At 38.2% G+C, this 16,748-nt stretch overlaps 1 protein-coding gene across 8 annotated transcripts in view; it reads right to left on the bottom strand.

Annotated features, from left to right (window-relative positions):
- The window catches only part of LOC148652662 (RNA binding protein fox-1 homolog 3), a 514,276-nt gene that overhangs the window by 431,063 nt on the left and 66,465 nt on the right, over positions 1–16,748 (bottom strand). The gene's annotated exons all lie outside the window — the stretch shown is intronic.

The following is a 16,748-nucleotide window of genomic DNA, read 5'->3' as shown; positions in this document are numbered from 1 at the left end:
GATGAAGTGCAGTTACATTTTGTCAATATTTCATTTCAACACACCTTTAGTAGAACTGAAAATACTAGGAAATTGTTAAAGCCAATATACTCTTTGTAGGACTAATCAAATAATGATTTTGAACAGAATGTTTTTTTCTGCTATAAATGATCATTTTCTCAAACAAAACAAGTCCAATTTCAGAGTGCTAAAAATGAAGTGTATTGCCAGTACATTTCTAGTTTATCATGTGAAGTACTTAAACTTTCTAAATCTGTTTTGCTGGGAATTGGGTAATAGGGTAATATTTGGTATGTAATCAGAATATTAAATTACATATTTTTCAACTCATTTCCAATGAAGTTGGCAGCTTCTTTTGGTCTGAAAACAATGCAAGTAAAAAGATCAAATTAAAAAATCGTGCAACAGAATATACATCTGTCAGACTCTTAACAGCACTGGTATCCTGTATCTGTTCCTCACATCACTTGATCAAGGTATCCTTACACAAAGCTGAGACACACAATGCTGGGCCAGACAGCTTTGAACAACCTGGAAGCACAATAAAGACATTTATAACTTTTTATTCCAGTCTGTTCCTCTGTTTCTCTGTCCCTTGGCTGATTTGAAAAGCCAGCTCAGATTGATGCTTTTTTCCGACGGTCCAAAAATAAAGGATAGGTTTCTTCTTTTCTGTTTTGAACAAAACTATAAGAACTAAGATATAGTAATAAGGCAGTGCCAAAACATGTACCTTAGCAGAAACTAGTTTTACTTGGAAACTAGTTTCTTGGCAAGTCTCTTACAAGCAATCTTAGAGCACCAACAGAAATCTATGTATAGTACTCCACTGTAACAAAATGCTGGAATAATCTGCTGGAAACAAAAATGACATGTTTGTGTGGCACAAAACTCATGGTTTGGTCACAACCTTTTCTATTCCAAAGAATACAAATCCATATACAGTACCAAGGGCACACGGAATATAGGGGATTTAGTAGGACTCTGACAGTCAATGTTGAATTCGCAGAGTTTATTATTATTTTTTGCCTGTTGAAACCACATTAGGGTGGCACAGTGGTTATCATTGCTGCCTTGCAGTGCTGGAGCCCTGGGTTCTATGCTGGACCTGAGGTGCTATCAGCATGGGGTTCGTGTGGGTTTCCTCAGGGTCCTCTGGTTTTCTCCCAGTCTAAAAACATACTTGTAGGTTAACTGGCTTCAGGAAAAATTGGCCCTGGTGTGGATGTGTTTGTGACTGTGTTTTTTGTCTGTCTGCCCTGGGTGTACCCTGCCCAGGGCCCATTGCTTGGTGAGATAGGTTCCAGCTCCCTTGTGACCCTATTACAGTTTTTCTAAATAGTTAGAAAATAAATATAGAAATGGATAATGCACCATGATATTACGCTCACAAGGGAAATGCTAGAATCTCTTGCAATTTGCCTCTGACTTCGACTAAATGTAGCATACTGTACAATGTCTCTCTATGCTCCTGCAGAATGAATGATGGCCACATGGACCTTTGGTACAAGGAATTTTGATCTGTGGAAGAGAATTTCTATGATTAAATATGAGTTTTATACCAGACAAACATGTTTCCACTTCCAGGGAACTATTCCAGTGTTTTAAGCACCTGCAAGTGTCATATTTCAATTTCGTAATGTTTTCTATTAATTACATTGTGATAACCAATTCCTAACACATCTAAACTATTTTTTTTTAGTTTCAAGTGTAATTGTGTTTTTGATAGTGTCAGTAATAGAAACTGATATTATCAAATTATGGTCACCTTAGAAGGGTGAACAGTTAACCACTGTACAGTAGCTCAATGCCTAATAAAAGTGTGATTTCTCTTGCAAAGGGGTTGATATTGATCCACTCACAAGCTTGTAGAGGCAGGTCACCTATTGGATTTGCCTCCACAAAATAAATGTTGCTGGATTTCCCAATACAATAAAGTTGCAAAAATATTTTAGAAAACATGTCCATGTTATTTCTTTTCAGTCCTTTACATATGCAAAAAAAAGTAAAAGAAAAGAATTTGATTGCGACATTTAAAATACACAAGAGGAGATTGCACTTTAAACAGAATCCCAAAACATTTTGGAGACAATAGTGCTTGAAGGTGCTTTCCAGAAACAAAAAAAAAAGATCATACAATTGCTATTGATTGATAAAAGCTAATTGTTAATTGATAGAAGTTAAAGACAAGAAGAGTGGAAAAGTGTGTCAACTTTGAAGTATCAGTCATTTCATATTGTTTTTATTTTTGTTCAGAAAACAAAAAAGATCACACCTTGGAAGAGATGGGCAACGTAAAACTCAATATGCTCAGCAAAGCTCTAGGACAGCAGTCATGATCCTACTACAAAATGAAGCCAGAAGATCTGTCTGGATGTGTTTGTGTGTTTACGAATAGATCTGAGAAGATGTCACCCAACCAAGAATTGAATTGAGGAATATGGTGTGGGATGTACACAGCTCAAATATTCCTCATCCTAGGAGACTTTCCAACCTCAGTTGCTCAGTTGGCATCATCTGCCCATGCTGCTTGGCTACCAGCTGGTATAGATGGTAACTTCTTCATGGGTTGTGTAACAGATTCAAAAAATGTCTGGGCTTTACACAGAAAAGCAATAGTAAAATAATAAAATACTGTTTTCAAATTTTAAAGCACTTCATTCTGACATTCTACATAAATGACCTGGTGAAAACATATTGAATCCAATCAGTTGTTTTATTCCACTGAACAGCATAAGGATAAAGTTTCTAATAAGATATGTGATTTGCACATGGTCTACAAAATATTTAGAGAGAAGTGAGATAGGATTTCTGTCATGAAAATCTACATACTGTAAAAACGTTCTGATTTGTTAGCAGCTCAAATGTCATGTAGGGTTTATACAATACATGGGCAAAATCTTTTATTGATCTTTGGTAATTCTCTCTCAACCAGTAACCAGTAAGTGGAGATGAATTATTTTATAAAGGCTCAGATCACAGCCCCCCCTCCTATCGTGTGTATAATGAGATCTCAGATACATCTCATCCTCTTCCAAGGAAAAGAGAGATATTGCAGGTTGTTGTTTTTTTATTGTCAAACAAATTGTGGTTTTTGTTTATTGTGTTGTGTAATAATGCCTTTTGGCTACATCCTTCAGTTATAGCTCATAAAGCAAATTCGTTGCTCTCTTCTGTGACAGCCTGCTGAATAAACCTTGTCTGAAATGTCCTTTCATGACAAACAAGCCCCATCTTCCTCTGCAAATCTATTGCATTCCACCACACACCCACCTTCCTGCCAGCCTGCTGCCCTCACCTCCACCGCAGACACCTAACTAGGAAGGCTCAGGATCATCAGAAAGTGGCCATAATTCCAAACAATGACACTCTAAATTTAGTAAAATGAGAATTTATACCTTCTGTTTTTCTGTATCACTAAATTAGATGTTCTCCTCTGATTATCATCACTTAAATTAGTAACTCTATCAATACACGAATACATTACAAAGGGCTTTAAAGTAGCGACACAGTAGCTGCTGCAATACAAATGCATTTTTTAACATTTTTCTTATTTGCAGCAGAGCAGGCTGAACAGTGAAGAGCCACAGATAAACAAAGGTTCACAATCTGTGGGCACTAATTTCTTAATTAGGAAATGACATACAAATGTTTGAAATTAAAATTATTACATTTCTGTGATCAGCTACAATCACAGTGCTTATTAACAGTTTATTTATAGGAACTGCTACTATTTATTTCCAAATCAGATTGGAAGGAAGAGAGATGTTTTTGAGGTTCGTATAGCTGAAACACTTATATGTACTGTAAGGTAGCGTATAAACAGGTGCTTCTCATTCTTTTGTCAGCACCCACTCCTCAATCATCACGATGCAGCACCTTCAAGCAGAGCTTCCTCTCTCTGAAGTTTGGAGAGGTGACAATTTTGATTGATGCGTGCACTGGTAATTAGCAATCTTAAAAGACAGAACTTCATGTTCAGAGGCTGATTAAGGGATAGAAGGAAAAAAGAGCAAGCAAGAGTGAAAGGAAGAAAAAAGAAACAATGCAGCTTTTAAATTTCAATCTGAAAATGCAAGACAAATGCAGAACTACACATTGCAGAGATTCTTATTGTCTTTCTCTGTTAAATAACTGCCTGGCTCTCCATTTCCACTGCAGGTGGTGGAATTTTGGAGCTCCCCACTTCTCTGCTGAAGTGCTAGGAGAGCCCCATGTGTCAGCCTGTGATGGACGATACTGCCTCCCAGTGCTGCTTCCTTGCCTGCAGCCACAGAGCAGTCAGCTGTCTCCTCATCCAACCCGAAGCGGCGCTAAGACAATGAAGGCTCCCTCAGGCTTTGCAAGCGCACCTGCCAAGCATAATTAGGGATCATGTAACCCTTTCAAGCTGCCTGTGCACAGTTAGTAGGTAGCCTCCAGTTGCTCAAGCTGTGGTTTTGCTAATTCTCCAAGTGCATATGCTACAGAGTGTATCATGCTAAAACTTTAGCTCACAAAAATAATCAAACAAAATCCAAAGATCTTAAATTGTAAACGGAAAACAGAGAATCAAAATAATCCCAATGACCTGGCCAATAATTCATGGCAGTTTTAAAAAAAGTCCCTTCATCTCCTAAATGAAGCTGTCATTCCCTTTAGGAGATGGAGATTAAATACTTTTGAGCTGTAAGCCTGAAGAAAAAAAGATTTTTGGTATTCATGTTCTATGTTCACTCATGAATATGAGTGTATCTCATCCTAGTGTATATCTGATAAACATGAATCCTCATCTTTGTCAGCTACTGTATACCAAAGCTTCACATTTAGTGCTGCAACTGTTTGTACAACCTGACAGAACAACGTCTTGCTGAACTCAAAGAGGGTAAAAGTCCTATTAAAACTCAGTGATCTTAGTTGATTCATGTTGATGGCATTATAAATATAATATCCTATAAGGATACAAATTGTGATAAAAAGGAATTAAGCTCTTTAAAATCCCCCTCCCCCACAACCAACATTTTTTAGCCAGGAATGCTCTCATGGGTGGTAGTCATTATTAAGAGAAAAACAGCAGTAAATATATAACAACAATTTCCCTCTCCCTCATGAAGATGTGGGCAGTTGAAATCTGATGAAGATTTCTTTATAGGGAAAAGAAAAAAAGACTGCAGAAATTTTCAGACTTGAAGAGGCTGGCAATTACCAAGCAATACAATCTACACCAACATTAGCATATTAAAAGAGAGATGCTACTTGAGGACTAAGATAATGACTGTATGCCTAAAATAACTTGTTTCCCCTTAACAGGAGGAACACACAGTATTTTAAAAATGAAAATACTATATACAGTATATATAAATCATTTGCAGAAGTAATAGGGGAAACACTACTAAAAAGTGAATTAAACAAAATAGAGTAGTTTATTTAAAGTAGTAGTACTGAGCAAAAGAGACCTTCCATGGAAAAATTAAATGACTTACAGTACAGTATATACTGTACTGCCTGTTACTATCAGTATCTTACTTTCATTTTAGTAAAGAAGTTTTGTGTTTTCTAATGGCATTGGGCCAGAATTGTCAGAGCTACAACAATTAATCTACTGAATAAATCCAAAGGTTAATGATGTGTCTGGTTTCACATATCTCACTAGGTGACAGTTGTCAGGCTACTCTGTGCAGTGTATCTACCTATGCTAAGATGAGGCTGTTAAGGATTAGAATTACTCAATTAGGTTTTGTTGGATTCTACATATATATAGTTAATTCTGCACCTTCAAATAATCTTAAAACATCAAGGTGAAGACTTCAATCTCAGGGAAACAGCTAGTTGTCTGAAAGGGAGCAACAGACCTCTGAGACTTGTTTTCCAAAGACTGGCTGCTGAACAGCCAGAAGCCAACCTAAAGGCTTTGTCTGAAAACTGTACAAGTACAGTAATTGTTTGGTTTCACCAGGCCATCATTTCTGTGCTGCTGAATGGCAGATCATGGCGTGTACTGTTGGGAGTCCTGCAGTCACAACAAACTTCTGACCCACACACTGGAACTTAAGGAAGTAAAATAGATTTTACAGCCCTGCCCTCAGTGCTCTGGCCACTGGAAGAACTGGAGCCTCACTGGGCTCACAACAGTAAGCCTTGCATGTCACCATAGCCTTGGATCTGCAGTGCACCAAGATGACAATGTGGGATGGCCAAGAGAAAAGGCTATAGCACATTATGGCCATTTCTGGGCGAAGTGAGTGAGAAGCACCTGACCAAAGCATGTCATGATCATATTGATTTGATGGCTTCACATCTTTCAGAGACCAGTGTAAGGGAACCCAGTTTACAATATTTCCGAATAAAATTTAATTTTGTTTGCATCACTTCTGTCAGCATTGTGGATAAACAAGACTGAGAGTTTCCTGCAAGGATTAGATCACAGACAAGTTAAATCATTTTGAACAGCTTTCTGTCAAACCTGCAATGATAAGAACGGTTTCTGTTCAGCTGAAGAATGTTATCATTGCAGTCTTATTTTCTCGTGTGTTTGCTCAGATGTGTTTCTTCACCCTGGTGTGAGTTGATTTTCTGTTTTTCTATAATTTGTCTTTTATAAACAGTGTTTAGACTCTAGCGGCTGCTGTGAGGAAACCTGCGCTGTGTTATTACCTGTCTGCACTGCTGTGCTGATCTGCCTACTGAACACCTTCCTGTTTTCCCACTTCAACTCTCCAGTTTCATCTATAAATGTTTTTTGTGCCTCAAACAAGACTGGGCTCTTCTTGCCAGACTGCATGACTTCAAGGCTCTATCCCCACCTTATTTTAAAAGCTACAGTATAAAAGGTGTTCAAAAGGCACTACATATACTGTATATATCATATTCCATTGAAGACTAAGTATTGAAAACATTAGTTAAAAGCTATATGTCTAGATCAGCACACAGCCAGACCTTGCAACAGTAGGTGTAATAAAATTGAAATGTAGGATGAGTGGCATGATATCTTTTCTGCTGCCCATATAACAATGGGCAGTCAGTCATCCTTTCCACTGGTGAGTACTGGTGAAAGCTTTAAATAGACGTGGCCATGGCGCCGTGACAAAATCAAATTACAAACCACAATAAAACAACAAAATATTTTTTCTTCTTATACATTGCATGAGTCTTGTGAAGGAAGGACTACTGACATGACATAACATTAATATTGCTGGCTGAGATGTCCAGACAAAACTCTTGACAAACAAACACGTTCTTTCTGATGGTTTCTTGCCCTGGCCTGACTCTGCCAGTACTATTTGTGATTTTGACACACTGCACAGTTTAATTGCCATGTGATTGACAGGAGTCACTTTGATTCTTAAAAAAATTAAGCCCCTTATGTAACATTTTTAAGAAATATACTGTATCACAGTCAGAGCCTGAAAAGTCATCGAGCTCCTGATACATAACCCTCTCCTTTTACTTTCACCTGAGTGAAGAGTTAGATAACTTGAGAATAGAGCCAATGACTTTATCTTTGACAGTTTGTGCTACAAGCTACCTGGAGCACACCTGAATGCATATGTATTGTCATATTGATAAATCATCTGAACATTAGTTTTAGAATATGAAACAACTACAAAATTGTATCATATTTTCTGTCTATAATTTAATGTCAATAAAATGACTTTAAAATTAATTCATTAAAAATGGTTATTTGTTCAATCATATAAGTAAATCAATCTTTACTGTCACTTCTATTAAATTAAAATCTCAAAGTGATTGCTAAAAAAGATAGTACCACTTCTCAAAAGGATCAAGCATAGATTTTAAGGCTTTAGTGGTGAAGTACAGTATCTTCGTCTCTCTCCCCTGTGCATGTTGTTTCTTTCTCTACCCAATGAAACTTCTCATTAGCTGAACAGACAAATGTGAGGTTTCCTCTGACAGCTAACCCATTTATGCTTTGATACCCTTTTATGTTTTAATAATCTTAATAAATAAAAACTTAAGACAAGGAAAGAATTCTTTGACTTTAGGACTCACGTTCTTTCATGCGCTTTTTCTTTTCCATTCCCAATACACTGTAATTCCCTCCTTGCTTAATTACAATCCCTCAGAGGAGACAGGCGTGCTGATTAACATGCGTACCCAGGTAGGAGCTCCGTGAAAAGCAGCCCTCAACCTACAAGGTCTGATGGCCATTATCCAATCCAATGGCAGCCGCTTGATGCGGATCTCTAAACCAGCTTTTTTTCCGGCGCCTTAATTAGCTTAACAACTTCTCTTCTTTCTTATAAAAAGAGAGAAAATGAATGATAAACTGGGACAGCTCAAGGAAAGGACAGCTCCTGCATTCTGAGCAACAGGAAAGTGCCACAGAGTTGACAGCTTGGGCCACTTCTCTTATCCTGCACAATCCATCTCAGCTCTCATGCACCAAGGCTAATGTTTATTTATTTAATTGTTATTGAAAACCTCAAAGTCACTGGATTTCTTCAGAGCTACATGGTTATGTTTACTGATTTTGCTTCCTTCAAATAAAGTGGACAGTGTTTATTTAAACCTCTTCCTTCATTAGTACATCTGTTTGGACTAAGTTTTCATTCTATGGGCTTTCTCTCCTTATTATATATTTTTCATGACAGACACACCAACCACTATTGCAACAAAAAGACATGCAATGCTGCACAGAATAAGATACAAAACAATTGGTTTTACCTTCACTGTCACCATGTCACCACCATGAAATCACCTAAAGCGTCAAGCTGCAAATACTATTTAAACATTACGTCATCATTACAGTACATGTACATCCAGATGCAATGATATTATATTACACATAAAATAAAAACACCCTTCTTTCTTGTCATTAGAAATCTTTCAAAACTGTCCTTCAATGGCTTAGCAAATTAAAAATAAGTTTATATTTATATTAAATGAATTAAATAGCATTTACTACCAAATGAATATCTACTTAGAATAATAAAACGACTGAATTATCCTACAGGTACTTGATGTGTTTATTTTTATTTTTTTTAATACTTCTCCCATACCCTAGCAACAGGCACATGTGGACATAGTTTAGCGTTATCCAAAGTTACTATGGTGACGGTTCTGTAACAGTGACGGAATCGTCTTCTTACCAGAACAGTGGTGCCAATTAAAGGCTGAAGGTTAAAAAAAACAACGAAAATGTCAACACACTCGCACATATATATTGTATACAGTAAATATATAGAGACATACACAGGTAAGTCAATAAATAGGTGAATGTGTGAATTCATCTCAAAATGCAATTCATTTGTGGGGAAGATGTATTTTACAAGGCAGTGCTCCTGCACATCCTTTCAATTCTGAACTGCTTCACAAATTCACTGAGATCCTCAAAACAAACTGATGCTGCCCAGTAACGGAGATATTCTTACATTGCCACTTGGACCTGTTTGTCATTGATGAAGTGTCTTTTGAGAGCTTTCTTCTTTAGGCCTAAGAGATGGAAATTCAAAATTTAATAAGTAGATAATTCACTTTACTTATTTACCCATGCTTGTTTTGTAAGTTTTTCACCATGGTGCCAGGTAGCACCTAAGAGGATAATCAGGGAACTTCTGTCTCACTCCCCCTTTCCTGCATTACATATTCCTCGCACTGCGTTCTGTGCAAATCACTTTTCCTTTCAGCCACCCTGCTGCGGGGGTCTAGGGTGGTCGATTTCACTAGTTTTGACAACGTAGCTTAAATTAGGTCAAAACTAAGAGGTGTTATCTTCTCCCCGGCAGTTAAATCATAACAGTAATGAGGCAGGTTAGAGAATTACGCCCACAGGCTGCTTTATTCATGGGCTTGAAGAAGAAAAGAGAGGGAAAAAAGATGTATCTGTGCCATCAGGCTTGCAATGAATATTGTTTCTGTTACTTGACTGATTATAGAAATACAGGTCTAGAAAAGCAAAACACTTTCCTCGACCAAACACAAATGATCAAAATTATATCTTCTTTCCTTAAGTGTATTCTGAACAAAAGACCAAAAGCAGAGCCTCGCTGATTTTCATGCTCATTTGAGTATGAGACGAGATAAAAATAAGATCTTGGGACTTTTCGATTTTTCATCAGTTTCCAACTATAGCTGTTTTTTCTTTTGTCACACACAAATAGTGCATATGTTGGAATTGTGCAGGTCAGCACCCAAATAGTAAATATTACAATAGCTGCTGTATGCCCATGCACTTATGTGACTCACTACAGAAACCACAGAGAGCTCAGGAATATTCTAAAAGGCATTGGTAGCCCATGGACAAAGATTGTATTACAGGATTGATTTGAAACCTCACAGAGGAAACAGAGGTGCTTCCCAGTTCTACAATAACAAAACAGTTGAATTATATGAGAATTCCCACTAGCATCACACAGGCAACAAAAGCTTACAAACCATATCCCTTTTGTGAGCACAGCCTTGTGTCATGTAGCTGTTGGCATCCACTGCCTTGCATGCTTTTGGGTTTATTCAGTATGGCAGCTAGTGACTGTTTCAGTGAGAACTGTGACCATGTGAGGTGATGAGCTCCAGGGAAAAGAAGAAAAGTAAGGCTACTAAATAACCACTAAATGAGCTACTAAATGACCAGGGGAACTCCAGCTCATTTTTACTATCCATCTCTGCCCTTCTTGCTTTCTCAGTCTGATGTTCCCCTGGACTCTCCTTTAGAGTTATTTTCCCCTGTTTTCCCTTGCCCCCCTCTCCAGAGAGGCAAGTGGGAAACAGGTTTAACACTATACTTTTATGTTAAATGATAAACAGATCCCATGTCACAGACCGCTGTACAGTAAGGGAGCCCCAGGACTTTCTAACCTCTTTGTTCCTGCAATTCTCCTTTACACATGCTAAAAGAATGAGAAGACTCTCAGACAATGACATGACCCAGACACTCAGTGGTCACTGAGTACTATTTTAGTGTGATTCAGTCATGTGCAGGCTAATATAATTACCCTAAAGGGTTTCTTCAAAGTATTGCCTGATATAACCACTAGAGTTTGTCCTGAGGGTCATCAACACTGTCATGGCAGGGGAAGAATCAGCAGAAAACAGGGTGATATTCATAAAGAATTAGCCAGTAGGAAGCTAAGTTTTGTAGTTGTGTAAAGGTGCTTGTGAGGAGTGTTGCTGCACGTTAGAAAAAGTGTTTGAGTGTGGGTGTTTGTGTATCTATACACATATGCGTGGAAGCAGAGGGGGCTTCACAGGAGGTTGACTGTTTATTATTGTCTTCGGCCCACTTAGCTCTGACAGTAACAAAATGAGATGGGGAGAAAAGCGAGTGCCATTAATCACAGTGTCGGATTGGAGCGCCAGAGTGGAGAGACATCCATATCCTGTCAGTCTTCTGGAGAAGAGGAGCGTAAAGTGATTTCAGGCTGTCTGTCCCACAGCCGGCTCCGTGGACCCCCTCCAGTACGGCTGTGCTCTGGCCACTCGGATGGAAAGAGCTGGAGAGCTGGTGATGTGTACTGTATGTGGGGGTGGGGTACTTCTTCACACTCAGTCTCTTTCACCACTTGGCTTTAACGTCCTGACTGCCTCCTGCTTTCTTCCCAGAACCACCTGTTTCTGTGCTTCCAGTCCTGAGTACAACATTTCAGAATCATCAGATTTTAGGAGAGTGTCTTTGATTGGTTTCTGGGAATCTTAAGGTCAATAAAAAAGCTTACTCTCAGCACACCGATCCATCTTTTCTTAAAAGGAACAAAATCCTCAAATTAAAGTGACCCTATGCACATCTTAGATGTCCTAAGGAACAACTGTTGAATGAAAGTTGTGTTGTAATTCTAATGAACAGCAGTGTCCCTTAAGCCAGCCCATGTCAAAAGGACACCTTCCTACACCTGTGTCATGAAAAACAAGAAAATTGAGAAACCAGCTTTCTTAATCACACAACACATTCAGGGTATGCTGTAATAACTGTGGTTAAGCTCATTTAATTTGTACTCACAGTTTTTTTTTATTAAAGCAGGGAGCAGTGACCGATCTTTCCATTGCAGAAAGACATGCTGGGAAAAGTGTAAAACTGCAGGTGTTGTAATTAAAAAAAAATCAAGCTATTAGTCAGCCCAGGTAATTTTTTTTCACTATAATATCTTTTCAGCTCCACCTCTATGAGACGAACATATAATCACTGTACCAGCTGTGCCATTTCATTCCCTTTCTTACAAAAACAGAAATCCATCTGACATTCTCTGCTGTAGGTACGACACCCTATCAAAGCCCACCAGAGACAGAGTACCTGGACTCCAACACTCGCAGCCTACTTTATCTGTCTGATTGACACATCAGCACTCGACAGCCACTCAGCAGACTGAGCAGCACTGTGTCCTGGAATCCACTATCGCTGACACCCAGATGTGCAAGTACAGCTGTTCAACAATTAATTCCACTGTGTTACCTACCTGTTTCTAGATAGACTACTAATAAAAGGTAGTGTGGTACTCTGCGGGTCTAAATATTTAATTACAGCAGCAGGTGTTATGTTAATTCACACTGCATATTTCAGAAAACTGAAGAGAAAGAAGGTGGTCACGATGTGTCAGAAACCGTGAAGGATGGAGAAAGCAAGGAGGAAAACTAGGAAGAAGAAGAGAAATAATAGGACAGAAAATAATGCTGATTAATTTCAGCAGTTGCTCCTCTGAAGCACCTCTCTCATCTGAAGATGCAGCATCTACCTCTGGAAAAATAAAGCTTTGAGAGGAAAGAGTTCAGCCTCTCTCAGGTCATCAGAATTGGAGATGGAAAGGACAGGCTTGTAATTCACCTCACAAACAGTACAACTGCCTGAGGATAACGAAATGCAAAGTGTTCCAAATTTCACAATGATACTCAAGACAACAACATGTTTCTTCAGCAAGCAATTTAATTAATTAATCAATTAATTCAAATCAAATGACAGCATTTAGCACATTCTGACTAATTATAGCTTGCTACCAAGTCTATCATTTTCCAAGCTACTCTATTTTTTGTGTCAGAAAGTCTAAGGATTACGGCAAAAACTATCAAACATATCCCTTCCTTATTTGTTGTGAAAGACAAAATTCTTAAATTAAATATCCTTTCTTCTACATAGATATTTGGTCAATTAGTGTTTGGATTCAATAAAAAAAAAAAACGCTGTTTTCTAGGGAAATGCCATCCACATGTCAGCATTTAGAGGCTGACAGCTCCCACTCAGTGCTCCCTCAGAAGGCTTTAGTGTCAATCGAGAAGAAAGCCAGTGGATGTGAAATCCTGCCTCACAATGGCCTGGCGACCTGGGCTGGCCCGGGGGACTGTCTCTGAGCTCAGCCCTGGCACCTCGTCGACGCGCTGCCTGTCTATCCCAATCCCAGCACAGCTTCTCGGGCCTGTCAGGCTCCACTTGTTAGAATATTTATTAGCACAGAAAACAGCTTTTCCTCATTCCTGCTGTCATGTCTGAGAGAAGAAAATGGGAAACTACAGTCCACCAGCCATGTCTCCTAGTATTTCTCGTTCTTGATCATTACATTATATAAAAAACTATTTCCATATCATGGGGAAATTTTGTTAGCAAAGACTTGGTAGATAACCAGTAAAACAAATCTTCCACTTTCCCCTCTGCTCTGTTTCTTTAAATATACAGAAGACTTAAAAATAATGGATAAAAAATTGAGCACAGTAAATGCTGTCAATGGATTATTTTTTTATTTACATCCTTATTCTAAACCTGATTTGATTTTAAAGTCAATGCACAGTGGCTTCATTCAGGATGTCACTGGTGTATCACTGGCTTAGCTGAGCCTTGTTAAGCTCAGGTTGTAAGACTCTCTATGGGACATTGGTCATCAAGACACATTGAGTCTTGCATATGGTCATGTAAACTTCAGGGAAGGATGACTCATCAAGCTTAATAACAGGCTCCTAAAACTAATCCAATCTGTTCAATTAGTGAAAGGTGAGACACATGGGGAAAGCATTTGCTACATTTGCCACGTTGATACCCTATGGGGCAGGTTTGGTTAAGGTATGGTTTCTAAAATAAAGTCTTCTCAGCACTAGAGGGAGCTGCTTTTCATACAAATGATATCACTGGAAGCATGTGTTGTGTTTTTGTGTTTTCCATTCTGTATGTATTTACCTGTTGTAATTTTTTTTTGTTTTCTGATCAGAGTAAGCCTATGGCCCGAGGCACCCTGTCACATTCTCTGTAGCTTCAGTAACCCCCAGGCTACAGTTTACTGCTACTGCTCTCCAGAACAGGTGTTGCGTGAGTGCTTTATATCTGCTTGACGGGCTCCATCATGAAATATATATATATACAGTAGAAAAAGGAATACTATTTATGAGAAGAGCTCTAAGCAAGCAGGAGCACCTATTTTATTTTAAATTAACTATTTTTCTGGAAGGTCATGGGCTTAACTCACATAATAGTTGCCATTCTGGTGCTAGTTTACAGGGAGCAACAGGTTGTTATTTCTATAATTATATTGCTGTCAATTTTCCCAGTTTCCCACTTGGCAAGTATTAAAAGTTGCTGAGGTGTTAAATTTGAAATAATTTGTAGAGACACTGCCAAAACTTAATGTAAGGCTTTTTATTTTCAGCAATGCCAACAAGAAAAAGCAAACCCAAACTGGTAAAAATACAAAACATCAAATAAAGAGATAACAAAATAAACTATGAATTTATATTGTGCTTCTTTTTTAAAGTACTTGGAAGAAGGTTTTGAATAGATGGCAATGGATGATTAAATCATCATTCTGTTCATGGTGCAGGTCTAGCACTTCACTGCAACACCTCTCTGCCGAGTTCCTCTCAATATTTGTCTGAAAGAGTGTATATCTCTGGTAAAATGCGTGGCGGTTTTTATTCTTTCAACTAATGACTTCCAACCCTAATGAAGATAACCTAACTTATTTTATCTCTTAGACATGCAGGATTCAAATGAGAGTGGCAGGTTAAAAAGGCTGGTGAATTGAGCTCATCTATCGCTAGAAGCCTCCTAGAGGAGATGTCCTTAGATTAAAAGCCTGTGAGAATCCTGCGCCCTGGAAGGGCACAGTCTGCTTGTTTGAGCAGTTCTGGCAAACTTGCTGCACAAACCTAAAGGAAATCACTAAGCCTGGGTGCCCTGACCTTCACTGACTGTGATGTATGGATTGGAGTTATATGACATGGTCAGAACGTATCAGTTGTGCACAAACAGAGCCTTTCCAAAAGTCAGTTTTGTGCATGCACATACAAAATCAAGTTATTCACATTTATATGTAAACAAAAATTAGAATGTCACCACATTTTTTACCATAGAGAGCATCTTCAACATGCTGTATAGTACAAACAGTATGTACCTGTATAGTGCATTCTGCTTGACTGGGCCATTACAGTACTCTTACCCTAAGCATATGCAAAAACAGTAGTTACATATTGCCAAATTCTTTATTCTCAATATAAGATTTTACTTGCTTTGGTTGTAATAAGTGGATTTATTTAAGATATCAGTATGGATTATTTTCAATTGTACATTTATTACAGTCTAGTCTTAATGTAGTACAGTATTTGAAACAACAGATTAAACATAATCCTTCTTATTTAATACTATAGCTTGTAATGGCTATAAGAAGAATTAGTTTCTAATCCTGGAGAAGGTTAACGAAAAGGAACAATTTAAACCCAATTGGAATCTTCTTTAAGCCCTTCACACAGCTCAGGTAAAACAACATTGGGAAACTTCTATCTGATAGCACAAGATTAACTTGAGGCATCATTAGAGCTAGAGACACTACATTCCCTCTTTTGAAGGGCTATCAACATCTCTCATTAAAAATATCCCATGCTGCCCAATGCAGGGCCCCCACAGGGCGCAATACACCTTTAATTAGCTCTCTAACTCATTAGTTTGCACCAAGCAATTAAGTGGCTTTCTTTACAATGGTTTACAAGAGGACAAAGGAATCCCGTGAGTTATTAAGGAGAAAGTAGGCTCAAAATCAGGAGTTCAGACAAGACTCACTTTCTGAGAAATATAATCCAAGACTTCAAACAGCTCAGCATCTGTCTTTTTCCATCTTTGTTATCAGACAGCTCCCACCAATCCAGGGAAAATAACAGCAGGAGCTTATAAAAATTAAAAGAACCAAAAGGACAGTACAATAATCACTAGATCTACAATGACTTTGGATTCACATTAAAAAAAAAAAAGATTTATTCAAGAAACTTGTTTTCATGTAAAGCTGTGGGGCAGGTTGTAGGCCTCATTCTGTTTATCAAGCCCTTATTAATTCCCCTTCCCTGAGTGACTGAAGAAGGTGCTTTTTGAGAAGCTTTTCTGCCCTCACATTCTGGTGCTGAGTTGCATTAGGTTGGAAGGTACTCCATAGAAGTAAGCAGGCCTCACAGAAATGGTGCTGTGTCTAGTGGATAGTGACAGGTTCACGTTAAATGGCCCAGTTCTGTGAAGTGTAGCTATCAGGTACAGTGCTACCACACAGTTCCACATTTAGAGACCTTCTGCCACCACAATATAATTCTGTCACTGCTAAATAAGCCAAGGCATTCTTGTTAAATTACAGATTAGATACTTCTAAGTCTAGATGCATGATGGTCTTTGAAGCTTGTCTCAATTTTATGCAAGATGTCACCAATCAAGAAGCTTTTTTATTCTTTTATATTGCCATTATTAATAACTGTTTCATAACACCAAAATAGAATTTGAATGTAAAATAATGGGTTGACTACCTGCAAAGGCAGACGTTTCATTGTTTGAATACGTGAGTACTGATTGTACCATCACCTTCTCA

Source organism: Lepisosteus platostomus, chromosome 11 (genome assembly GCF_059453375.1).
Source record: "Lepisosteus platostomus isolate fLepPlt1 chromosome 11, fLepPlt1.hap1, whole genome shotgun sequence".
Classification (NCBI taxonomy): Eukaryota; Metazoa; Chordata; class Actinopteri; order Semionotiformes; family Lepisosteidae; genus Lepisosteus; species Lepisosteus platostomus.
This window is presented reverse-complemented; position numbering and strand designations above follow the sequence as displayed.